The sequence below is a fragment of the Chiloscyllium plagiosum genome, unplaced genomic scaffold (assembly GCF_037043375.1).
Source record: "Chiloscyllium plagiosum isolate Xiang-an unplaced genomic scaffold, Cpla_swu_hap1 HiC_scaffold_27, whole genome shotgun sequence".
Taxonomy (NCBI): Eukaryota; Metazoa; Chordata; class Chondrichthyes; order Orectolobiformes; family Hemiscylliidae; genus Chiloscyllium; species Chiloscyllium plagiosum.
Window position 1 is genome coordinate 54,897,578 of NW_028270165.1, and position 12,939 is coordinate 54,910,516.

Consider the following 12,939-nt stretch of genomic DNA (forward strand, 5'->3'; position numbering starts at 1 on the left):
CAAAGTGAGGACTGCAGACACTGGAGAGTCAGTATCGAAAAGTGCGGCACTGGAAAAGCACAGCAAGTCAGGCAACACCTAAGGAGCAGGAGGGTCGACATTTTGGGCATAAGTTCTTCATCTGTTGATTTTGAAACTTCCGTCTTCAGATCTTCAAATACTCTGTCAAAAGAGATTACAAAATTCATTACTGTCAGTCCAGAATAAAAATTCAGAACAAGCAATTTGTTTGTGTTGTTATTCCACAAAATTGAAAGCACTATCTCACACTCTCTCTCTTCCGCCCTCCAATCTAACTCATTCTCCTGAAGGTGTTGATTCAGGATCTTATAGGGGCAGAAAAGCAAAGACGTCAAGACTGACATCTCTGAGTTTTGGATAACTCCACCTGAAATTTAATATCTTTCACAACACTGGGATATTGCTGAGAGTGAGCACGTCGGATTTTGGGAAGCAAAAAAATCTCAATTCAGGGTAAATCTGCAATGCAGCTTCTTGAAGAACAGCAGACAAAATGGTTAACATTCCCAGGAAGTGGGGAGGAAAGCAAAATGAGCCATCAAGGCATTGACACCGCCACCAGAGAGAAACTGAACATAGACATGACAAACATTTGTGGAAAGCCAGAGTCATCGAGATGTACAGCACAGAAACAGACACTTCGGTCAAATTCCTCTGTGCCCAACCAGATATCCAAAATTAATCTCGTCCCATTTGCCAGTGCTTTGTCCATAACCCTTTCAACCCTTCTTTTTCATACACTCATGCTGATGACTTTTAAATATTGTCATTGTACCAGCCTTCACCACTTCCTTTGGCAGTTCATTCCATACATGCACCATCCTCTGCGTAAAAATGTTGCCCCTTAGGTCTCTTTGCAGTCTCCCTCCCCCTGCCCTCACCTTAAATCTATTACCCTCGAGTTCTGGACTCCCCATCCCAAGGAAAAGACCTCGTCTATTTACCCAATCCATGCCCCTCATGATTTTAAAAAAGTCTATCAGATTACTCCTCACACTCTGATGCACTAGGGAAACAGCAGCACCCTATCCTTCCAACCCTCCTTACCCGGGTAATTAAGACACATATCTGAGTTTGCAGAGTCTGCTCCTTCCCTGGGTTCACTCCAGTTGCTACAAGTGAACAAATTTCTTTCTCCCCGCACTCCACCCACCGCTTCCCCCCTCCCCCCCCCCTTCCTGAACAGTTAACAAAAATCCCTTCTCTTCAGAGAACCCTCACTGTTCTAAGAAGTCCACACCAACCTCTGAATGGCAACCTCACCACACCCATTCCCCTACTCCTATTGCTCTACATTTACCCATTGACAAATACATCTAACCTGCACATCCCTGGGCACTGTGGGTAATTTAGCACCGCCAATCCACCCTAACCTGCACATCCCTGGGCACTATGGGTAATTTGGCTTGGCCAATCAAACCTTACCTGGACAAAGTTAAAAATCACAACACCAGGTTATCATCCAATGGGTTTATTTGGAAGCACTAGCATTTGGAGCGCTGCTCCTTCATCAGGTGGCTGTGGAGTGTAAGATCATAAGACACAGAATTTCTGGAAAAGCATTACAGTATCCTGGCATTGAAATGATAGATTGAACAAATCTGGATCGTTAAGTCTTTCATCTTTTACAATGGATTGCAGATATCATTAATATGTAAATCCCAGAACTTCCTGTCAGGCACCTTCCCAGGATAACTTTAAGGCTTTATAACAAAAGGAGACACCTCTGCTCAAACAATGCATTAAAGGTGTAAGGTCAGAATTTGTCTGTATCCTAGTGTAGAGTCAGACTGGTTCTATTTCCAATGTGGAATTTACAAAATATTACATACATTAACCGCCTGCAGATTGTGCATTTTTTGAGGAAAGTAGAATGCATATGCAAATATCATTCTGCAAACACAAATTCACCCCCATGGACTTGTGCATGTGTGTGCATGAGAGAGAGAAAAAGTCTGTTTCCGTGCTGTATATCTCTATGTCAATTTGACAACAGATACTTTTTTTTTCTGTTGGTATAAATATTGTTGTAAATCATAGTGGGTACTAATAGCTCGATGTAAGGGTGAGAGAATTCCTCAAATAAGGCACTGTAGGAATCCTGGGAGAATAGTATTTCTGGTTTACTCCCGATTGAACAATATAAAGCACAAGCACCTACTTATTTCTAATTTTGGTTCACATTTCTTGTTTTATTCCCTGCTATGACTACACTCGGTGTCTGGATGGTTAACAGGCTGGGAGATTGTGGGTCTGGATTGACTTATTGTTCCGGAAGGTGTTAAAAAAAAGGGGGTCAAAGCATCAGCAGAAATCCAGGAAGGGTGAGAAATCAGGACCTGAAATCTGAGCTGACACCAGATTACCCTGTGATCAGTGCTTTGATTACCTGTGCACCCTCTACCTTAATCACCTCCTCAATATTGAGGATCCAATCCTTGTCATCCTGGAGCCATATCTCTGTATGGAGTCCCATACTGGCTTTTATTGGTAGAGGAATTGAGTTCCGGAGTCCTGAGGTCATGATGCAGTTGTATAAGACTCTGGTGCGGCCGCATCTGGAATATTGTGTGCAGTTTTGGTCGCCATACTATAGGAAGGATGTGGAGGCACTGGAACGGGTGCAGAGGAGGTTTACCAGGATGTTGCCTGGTATGGAAGGAAGATCGTATGAGGAAAGACTGAGACACTTGGGGCTGTTTTCATTAGAGAAAAGAAGGTTTAGGGGTGACTTGATTGAGGTGTACAAGATGATTAGGGGATTAGATAGGGTTGACAGTGTGAACCTTTTCCCGCGTATGGAGTCGGGTATTACAAGGGGGCATAGCTTTAAATTAAGGGGGGGTAGATATAGGACTGAAGTTAGGGGTAGGTTCTTCACTCAGCGAGTCGTAAGTTCATGGAATGCCCTGCCAGTAGCAGTGGTGGACTCTCCCTCTTTATGGGCATTTAAGCGGGCATTGGATAGGTATATGGAGGATAGTGGGTTAGTCTAGGTTAGGTGGGCTTGGATCGGCGCAACATCGAGGGCCAAAGGGCCTGTACTGCGCTGTATTCTTCTATGTTCTATGTTCTATATTTTAATTGAAGGAGTTCCCTTCAACGTGTGCAGTCAATTCATTCGCTTTTGCTGCAATGCAGCACACATTCAGACAAACCATTTTTAGTTTCAGTTTTTGTGATCTTTAGAATCCAGTTTTGATTGCTGGGACATTTACTCTCCATGTCTTTCTGTCGTTCTCGGATGTTCATTTTTCACATCACTGTATTGCTCACTGGCCTGGATTTGGATTGGCCATGCTAAATTGTCCATAGTATCCAGAGATGTGCAGGTTAGGTGGGTTAGCCATGGGAAATGCAGGGTTAGAGTTTCATAGTAATAGAAGCAGGAGTAGGTCATTTGTCCTGTCGAGTCTGCTTCACCATTCATTTAGATCATGACTGATCTGTCCATTGTCCCAGCTTCTCCTCCCTGCATTGTCCCAACTACCCTTAATACCTTTACCATGCAAAAACCCATCTGTGTCCTGAATATACTTAATTAAGCTGCCTCTACTGCTTCCCTGGGCAGAGAATTACATAGATTCATGATTCTCTGGGAAAAGCAGTTCCTCCTCATCTCTATCCTAAATCTACTCCAACTAATCTTGAGGTCTGGTCTCACCTACCAGCAGAAATGACTGGATAGGGTAGGGTTTCATCCCCACAGTGCAATGAAATCCCACTTTCCACAAAATCTCAGATGTACTCACTCACTCAGGTGCTGTCTCATAAATGAAAGATTTCATTGTAACTTCTTCTGCTCCCAGTAAGGACAAAACATCTTTGAAGGCTGCTCTGAAAGTCCAGTCTTCACAATGACACTTCTGGTTTCACCAAAGACCAGACAGTCATACAGCACAGAAACAGTCCAACTCATATATGCCGCCCAGATATCCTAACTTAATCTCGTCCCATTTACCAGCATTTGGCCCATATCCCTCTAAATGCTTCCTATTCTTGTACCCATCCAGATGCCTTTTAAATGCTGGAATTGTATCAGGCTCTACCCCTTCCTGTGACAGCTCATTCAATACATACACCACTTTCTGCATGAAACAAGTTGCCCTTCATGTCCCTTTTAAATCATTCCCCTCTCCCCGCAAACATTTACTCTCTAGTTTTGCATTCACCCTATCCATGCCCCTTATAAATATTTATAAGGTCACCCCTGAACGTCCGATGCTCCAGGAAAATATCCCTGACCGATTCAGCCTCTCTCTGTCGATCAAACCCTCCAACTCTGACAATAGCCTTTCAAGTCTTTTCTGACCCCTTTCAAAGTTTCACACCCCATCTTTCCTGTAGCAGGGAGACCAGAACTGAATGCAGTATTTTAAAACTGGCCTAACCAATGTCCTGTACAGCCACAACATGACCTCCCAACTCCGATACTCAATGCTCTGACTAATAAAGGAAAGCATACAAAATGCCTTCTTCACTGTTCTGGCTACCTGAGACTGCACTTTCAAGGAACAATGAACCTGCACTCCAAGGTCTCTTTGTTCTGAAACACTCTCTTAACTGTGCTGCCTGGATTGCCTTACCATAATGCAAACATCACATTTCCCTAAATTAATCTCCATCTACCACTCCCTGGCCCATTGCCCCATCCAATCAATTCTTATTTATAGCAAACTCTCTGTAATTCTTATTCCCTGGAAGTACAAAATCTCTATCCCACACACTCCCTCCATTCTGACTTTGCTGAACCTAATCCCTGCTGTACCTCATCCTGAAGGGTCTGGTTCATGCCGATTAACAGGGTCACACTCAGGGGAATCTAATTGAAACAAACAGAATACTCAATGGCCTGGACGAGTTGATGTTGGGAAGATGTTTCCATTGGAAGGAGAGACTAGCAGCCGAGGGCACAGCCTTAGAGTAAAGGGAAGACCTTTCAGAACGGAGATTAGGAGAAATTTCTTCAGCCAGAGAGTGGTGAACTGATGGAATTCATTGCCAAAGAAGGCTGTGGAGGCCAGGTAACTGAGGATAGTTAACACTGAGACAGAAACAGTTCTTGAGTATCAAGGGGATCGAGGGTTACAGGGAGAAAACAGGAGAATGGGGCTGAGACACTTATCAGCCGCAGACCCAGTGGGCTGAATGGCTTAATTTCTGCTGTTATGAATAGGAAAGGTTCAGAGATATATAGGCCAAACAAGGTAGGACTAGTTTAGTTTATGAATGTAGTCAGCATGAAATCAAGTATCTGTTTCTGTGCTGTATGATTCTGTAACTGTTCTTAAAACCATTTTTTCTGTTCCCTCATAACCATCCACTTCATTGTTGTTCAAAAATCAGATGAACTCAGCCTTGAATATATTCAATGACCTCCTAACCGCAGGAATGCCCCACCCCACTTCTGAACTCAATTCCTCTTGCTAATACACCACTTGCCCTGCTGACTGCTTAGTGCACCTGTCTGACAACGGGTATTGACTGGTGTAGAAAGACACTGAAACCTCTGTACATCCACATAACGTTCCTGATGAACGGCTCGTGTCCAAAACGTCAACTGTCCTGGTCCTCGGATGCTGTCTGACCCGCTGTTGTTTTCCAGAGTCACACTTGTCAACTCTGATCTCCAGCATCTGCACTCCTCACTTTCTCCATATCCCAACATGTCACCATTAAAACAATGCACCTCCTTTCTGCTTTCTCACATTGTGGTAATGCATTTGCCATCTGTTTGCCAATTGAGACACAAATCTGGACCAACATTTCGAGACAAAAAAAGTGAGTACTGCAAATGCCGGAGATTAGAGTCGAGAGTGTGGTGCTGGAAAAGCACGCAGGTCAGGCAGCATCTGAGGAGCAGAAAAACGTCGATTTTCTTGCTCCTCGGACGCTGCCTGACCTGCTATGCTTTTCCAGCACCACACTCTCGACCAATATTTCTACACTCTGTCCCCTCCCTGAATTCACTCCCTTTCCTTTCAGTTGTTGCAAGTCAACAATTGAACGCCAGAATGATAGAAAAAGTGGAATAGGTGGCGAGAAAAGAGAGAGCTGTACTCACAGTTGTTGGACAGAGGAAGAAAGTTGCAGTTTGGGGTAAAGCTCAATCTTCATTCAGAGAGTCAGGAGCAGCAGCAGCAACTTCAGAAGCTCATTATCCAACTTCCGCATTCAGACAATAGCGGTGCTCTGATTGGCAGGAGGACAAGACACCTTCCGGTCCTCCCGAGTTTCCTATTGGTACATCAAAAGTAGGTCATGAGTCGTTTGTGTGTACAACCAGGAGCATGCACAGTCTTTTGCTGACCCCAGTGGACATGCGCAGTACTTGCTGACACCGAGGGGCATGCGCATTATGCTCTTCAGAGATGCTTACGTTACTGACAGATTTGAAGTGTCCAATTGGACCGCATTCTGGGGAAGGTGGGACCTGTACAAGCAGGACGGGTTGCACCTGAACCAGAAGGGCACCAATATCCTGGGGGGTAGGTTTAAACTAATTTGGCAGGGGGATGGGATCCGGACTTGTAGTCCAGCAAGTAGGCTAGCTGTTTGTCAGGATGTCCAAGAGTGTAGGGAGGCTGTGAAGAAGGAAGCACAGACAGGGAATACTTGCGGACACAGAGATGGGTTCAAATGTGTATACTTCAACGCAAGGAGTATCAGAAATAAGGTGGGTGAACTTAAGGCATGGATCGGTACCTGGGACTACGATGTTGTGTCCATCACAGAAACGTGGATAGAAGAGGGACAGGAATGGTTATTGGAGGTTCCTGGTTACAGATGTTTCAGTAAGATTAGGGAGGGTGGTAAAAAAGGAGGGGGGGTGGCGTTGCTAATTAGAAATGGTATAACGGCTGCAGAAAGGCAGTTCAAGGGGGATCTGCCTTTGGAGATAGTATGGGCTGAAGTCACAAATAGGAAAGGTGCAGTCACCTTGTTGGGTGTTTACTATAGGCTCCCCAATAGCAGCAGAGATGTGGAGAAACAGATTGGGAAACAGATTTTGGAAAGGTGCAGAAGCCACAGGGTAGTAGTCATGAGCGATTTCAACTCCCCAAATATTGATTGGGAGCTCTTTAGATCAAATAGATTGGATGGGGCGGTGTTTGCGCAGTGTGTCCAGGAAGCTTTTCTAACTAGTATGTAGATTGTCCGACCAGAGGGGAGACCATATTGGATTTGGTACTCGGTAATGAACCGGGACAAGTGATGGGCTTGTTAGTGGGTGAACATTTTGGTGATGGTGACCACAGTTCTGTGACTTTCACCTTGGTTATGGAGAGAGATAGGTGCGTGCAACAGGGTAGGTTTTACAATTGGGGGAAGGGTAATTATGATGCTGTAAGACAGGATCTGAGGAGCATAAGTTGGGAGCATAGGCTGTCAGGGAAGGATGTCGTGGAAATGTGAAACTTTTTCAAGGAACAGATACGACGTGTCCTTAATATGTATGTACCTATCAGGCAGGAAAGAGATGGTCGTGTGAGGGAACCTTGATTGACGAGGGAGGTTGAATGTCTTGTAAAGAGGAAGAAGGAGGCTTACATAATGTTGAGGAAACAGGGTTCAGACAGAGCAGTGGAGGGATACAGGATAGCCAGAAGGGACCTGAAGAAAGGGATTAGGAGAGCTAAGAGAGGGCATGAAAAATCTTTGGCGGATAGGATCAAGGATAACCCAAAGGCATTTTATGCGTATGTGAGAAACATGAGAATGACGAGAACGAGGGTAGGTCCGATCAAGGACAGTAGTGGGAGACTGTGTATTGAGTCGGAAGAGATAGGAGATGTTTTGAATGAGGACTTTTCTTCAGTATTTACGAACGAGAGGGACCGTATTGTTGAAGAGGAGAGTGTGAAACGGACTGGTAAGCTAGAGGAGATACTTGTTAGGAAGGAAGATGTGTTGGACATTTTGAACAACTTGAGGATAGACAAGTCCCCCGGGGCCTGACGGGATATATCCCAGGATTATGTGGGAAGCAAGAGAGGAAATTGCAGTACCATTGGCAATTATCTTTTCATCTTCACTGTCAACGGGGGTGGTACCAGGGGACTGGAGAGTGGCGAATGTTGTGCCCCTGTTCAAAAAAGGGAATAGGGATAACCCCGGGAACGACACGCCAGTTAGTCTTACTTCGGTGGTAGGCAAAGTAATGGAAAGGGTACTGAGGGATAGGATTTATGAGTATCTGGAAAGACACTGCTTGATCAGGGACAGCCAGCACGGATTTGTGAAGGGTAGGTCTTGCCTTACAAGTCTTATTGAATTCTTTGAGGAGGTGACCAAGCATGTGGATGAGGGTAGAGCAGTGGATGTAGTATACATGGATTTTAGCAAGGCATTTGATAAGGTTCCACTTATGCGGAAAGTCAGGAGGTATGGGATAGAGGAAAATTTGGCCAATTGGATAGAAAACTGGCTAACCGGTCGAAGTCAGAGAGTGGTGGTAGATAGCAAATATTCAGCCTGGAGCCCAGTTACAAGTGGAGTTCCGCAGGGATCAGTTCTGGGTCCTCTGCTGTTTGTAATTTTTATTAATGACTTGGAAGAGGGAGTCGAAGGGTGGGTCAGTAAATTTGCAGATGATACGAAGATTGGTGGAGTTGTGGATAGTGAGGAGGGCTGTTGTCGGCTGCAAAGAGACTTGGATATGATGCAGAACTGGACTGAGGAGTGGCAGATGGAGTTCAACCCTGCCAAGTGTGAGGTTGTCCATTTTGGAAAAACAAATAAGAATGCGGAATACAGGGTTAACGGTAGGGTTCTTAGTGGAGGTGGAGGAACAGAGGGATCTTGGGATCTATGTTCATAGATTTTTGAAAGTTGCCACTCAGGTGGATAGAGCTTGTAAGAAGGCCTATGGTGTATTAGCGTTCATTAGCAGAGGGACTGAATTCAAGAGTCGTGAAGTGATGTTGCAACTGTACAGGACTTTGGTTAGGCCACATTTGGAGTACTGTATGCAGTTCTGGTCGCCTCACTTTAGGAAAGATGTGGAAGCTTTGGAGAGGGTGCAGAGAAGATTTACCAGGATGTTGCCTGGAATGGAGAATAGGTCGTACGAGGATAGGTTGAGAGGGCTAGGCCTTTTTCTCGTTGGAACGGCGAAGGATGAGGGGTGACTTGATAGAGGTTTATAAGATGATCAGAGGAATAGATAGAGTAGACAGTCAGAAACTTTTTCCCTGGGTGCAACAGAGTGTTACAAGGGGACATTAATTTAAGGTGAAGGGTGGAAGGTATAGGGGAGATGTCAGGGGTGGTTTCTTTACCCAGAGAGTGGTGGGGGCATGGAATGCACTGCCTGTGGGAGTGGCAGAGTCAGAATCTTTGGTGACCTTTAAGCGGCAATTGGATAAGTACATGGATGGGTGCTTAAGCTAGGACAAATGTTCGGCACAACATCGTGGGCCGAAGGGCCTGTTCTGTGCTGTATTGTTCTATGTTCTAAATGCCAATCGGAGGAAAAAAAATTGAACCACAATTTGTTCCCCCCTGTGGCTCGACATTATATTCCTTTTGCATTTTGGCTGGCTGCTCAACTTTTGTATATCTTTTCCCTCGGTTAGGGGAGTCACAAACTGGAGGGCATAGGTTTAGGTTGAGTGGGGAAAGATGAGGGACCAAAGGATGAGAAAAAACGTGAGACATTTAATTTATCTCAAGAAATGCCAGAACTAGAGGACATTAGTTTTGGGTGATTGGGGAAAGGTTTAAAAGGGACCTAAGGGACCTAACTTGTTTCACGCAGAGGATGGCAAATGTATTGAATGAGCTACCGGAGTGGAGGCTGGTACAATTACAACTTTTAAAAGGCATCTGGATGGGTGTACGAATAGGAATGTTTAAAGGGTTTGGGCCAAGTGTTGGCAAATAGGAGTAGATTAATTTAGGATATCTGGTCGGCACAGACCAAACTGTTTTATTCCATGCTCCATGACTCTATTTCTTCATAGTCTGAACCAATTTGACAATATTAGAATAGGCAACTCACCCCTTACAGCCTGTCCTCAACTGTGGCCAGACTGCACATTTTTCAACACAAGTTTCAGTAAGATGCCTGCAGTTTTTTTTAAAAATAGAATTGAACATGCTTTAATGTTGTTTCTGAGTAGCTATGCTCAATGTTAAAGATCAGCCACTTCTTGTGCACCCCCATCTCCCAGGTAGAGTCATCACCATCTGTCTCTCTCTTCTTAGAAGGGCTTGATACAGCGATCAAAGAGAGATGGAGGCATGAGAAATAATAGGTGGTGGGGAAAGAGAATGGTTGGGGGGGGGGTGGAGCTGAGGGTGGGTGTCAAGAGAGAGAAAATGGGCAGGGGGACAGAAAGAGAATGGACAGAGGACAGTGACACTATAAATCCCACCTTTCCCAGGACCACAGTAATCATTTCTCAATATACAAATGGCTAAAGCAGTAGAATCACATAATCCCTGCAGGCTATTCAGCCCATTCACCTCACACTGACCTTCCAAACAGCATCCCACCAGACCAACCCACTTACCGTACACCCTGCAGTTCCCCATGGCTTACGCACCCGAAAATGCATATCCCTGGACACTTCAGTACAGCTGATCCACCCTAAACTGCAGATCTTTGGACTGTGGGAGGAAACTGGAGCACCTGAAGGAAACCCACGTAGACACAAGGGGGACAATGTGCTGAAGTCGCCTGAGGCTGGAATCAAACCCAGCACTGTGAGGCAGCAGTACTAACCACTGAGCCACCATGCCACCCAGAGCTTTGATGTTCTGCTTTGTTTTCATAGCTTCTGACTTCTCATGCGCCCTCAGCAGAAGCTCTCCCCTCCTGAGATTTGTCGACCACACCCACTGCAGCCTCCCTTTCCTACTTCTCCTGTCCTGAGCATGTCAGTTCCTGAACCTGGTGCCAGACAGACACTGATGCCATCTGGCCTCCTGCTGCTAACTGCAGAGAAAGACGACAATCACCTGTCAATATTCTGCCCCTTACCCCCAGCGCCCCCCCCCCACCACTCAGCCAGTTAGCTCCTCCCTGCTGCCCAATCTCAGATCCCCTTTACCTGTGTGATTCACACTCTCACCCTTCTGACCCTGTCCAATGACCTAATCAGAAGGCTCTGTCCAGAGGGGAATGACCATCTTCTGGAATAAAGTGTCCGGTTAACTTTCCCCGTGACATGTCTGCAGCCTGGCTTCCAACTCCATCTCTCTGAGCCAAAGGTCTTCCAGCGTGTGTTTACCCTGAATCACAGCATCCAGAACCTCCCACCTTCTACAAAGTGAAAGACAAGTCTCACCCTGCCCGCTCCAATGTGTGTACGTGTAGATTAGATTTGATTCCCTACAGTATGGAAACTGGCCCTTTGGCCCAAAATGTCCACACTGACCTTCCAAAGAGTAATCCACCCAGACCCATTCCCCTCCCTATATTTACCCCTGACTAATGCACCCAACACTATGTGGAATTTAGCATGGCCAATTCACCTGACCTTCACATCTTTTGGATTGTGGGAGGAAACTGGAGCACCCAGAGGAAACCCGTGCAAGTATTGGGGAGAATGTGCCAACTCCACATAGACAGTTGCCCAAGGTGGGAATCGAACCCAGATCCCTGGTGCTGCGAGGCAGCACTGTTAACCACCGAGCCACCATGCCACCCAGTAACTGACTAATTGTTTCTACTGGCCAAGCAGAGGCCGATAGGCAAGTTTGGAACCCATGAGGACGGTCTCAACCGGGACCTTCACGACACTTAACACTGTCTCTCACTCCCAGATGCACACATACACACCCAGTCACACAGACCCTCTCTCACACACATACACCTCCCACACTCAAATCCATGCACACACCTTCTCACAGGCTTCTACTCCATTGCATCGACACACTTTATCAAGCATGCACATGCAAACACACACACTGTCTCTCTCATGCGCGCACACACACACACAAACCTATGCAGTGAATTTGCATTTGCAGATACATTGTGCTATTTGAGCAAAACACAATCTGCAGGCAGTCAATCTATGTAATATTTTATAAATTCCTACTTTGGAAATAGAACAGACAGACAGACTTGAACCTCACACCTTTCTTGCATTGTCTGAGCTGAGATGTCACCTAATTTTATAAAAGCTTAAGTCATCGGGAGAATGTGAGTTAAAAGTAGTTCTGGGATATACATGTTAATGAACCGAAACCTACAACCCATTCTAAAAGATGAAAGACTGAACTCCAACTGGACTGGTTCAGGAAATCTTATCAACTGCATGACACTGTAATGTTTGGCTATAAATTCTATGTCTTATGATCCTGCTCAACAGCTACCCGATGAAGGAGCAGCGCTCCAAAAGCTAGCACTTCCAAATAAATCTGTTGGGACTATAACCTGGAGTTGTGTAGATTTTAACTTTATCCACCTCAGTCCAACACCAGCAACTCTGCATCATTTCTAATTAACACAGCCCACACCTCCTGGTGCTGCCAGTAAACTTTACAATGCCGATAAAACGACACAGTACCTGCACTCCTGAAATATTTGCAATTTCCAACGATACTAGCTACTCATTCACTGCTCCATCTGATACACGACATTGGAAACTTCGTGCAGGAGGCTGAAAGAAATCAACAGGTTTAAAACAAAAACCATTTGAAGCTCAAAGCCTTCAATGAGAATCTGAACCTGGTGGTAAGTTCAGGTAACCCTTTACTGTGACACAACTTTGTTACAGCTTCAGATTCCCCCCAGCAAAAAGGCGTAGAAGAAGTAGATTTTTATTTAAAAACAGCTCAAAGTCAAAGTGCACACACCCCCTTTCTTAACCTGTAGGAAGTATTGCCTCATTCAGCAATTTCAACATATACTCTATATCCAAGTAGGTTTCTCCCTGTTCATTTACTGGGGAGAGGGAGGGGCCCAGT

At 45.3% G+C, this 12,939-nt stretch overlaps 1 long non-coding RNA gene across 1 annotated transcript; it reads right to left on the bottom strand.

Annotated features, from left to right (window-relative positions):
• Window positions 1–73: 73 nt before the first annotated feature.
• LOC148144129 (uncharacterized) lies at window positions 74–12,678 on the bottom strand. Its single transcript, XR_015751418.1, has 4 exons — window positions 12,540–12,678; window positions 10,025–10,090; window positions 6,086–6,258; window positions 74–162 (listed from the first exon to the last, which is right to left on the bottom strand). It is a non-coding gene; the product is annotated as an uncharacterized LOC148144129 (long non-coding RNA).
• Between the last annotated feature and the right edge of the window lie 261 nt (window positions 12,679–12,939).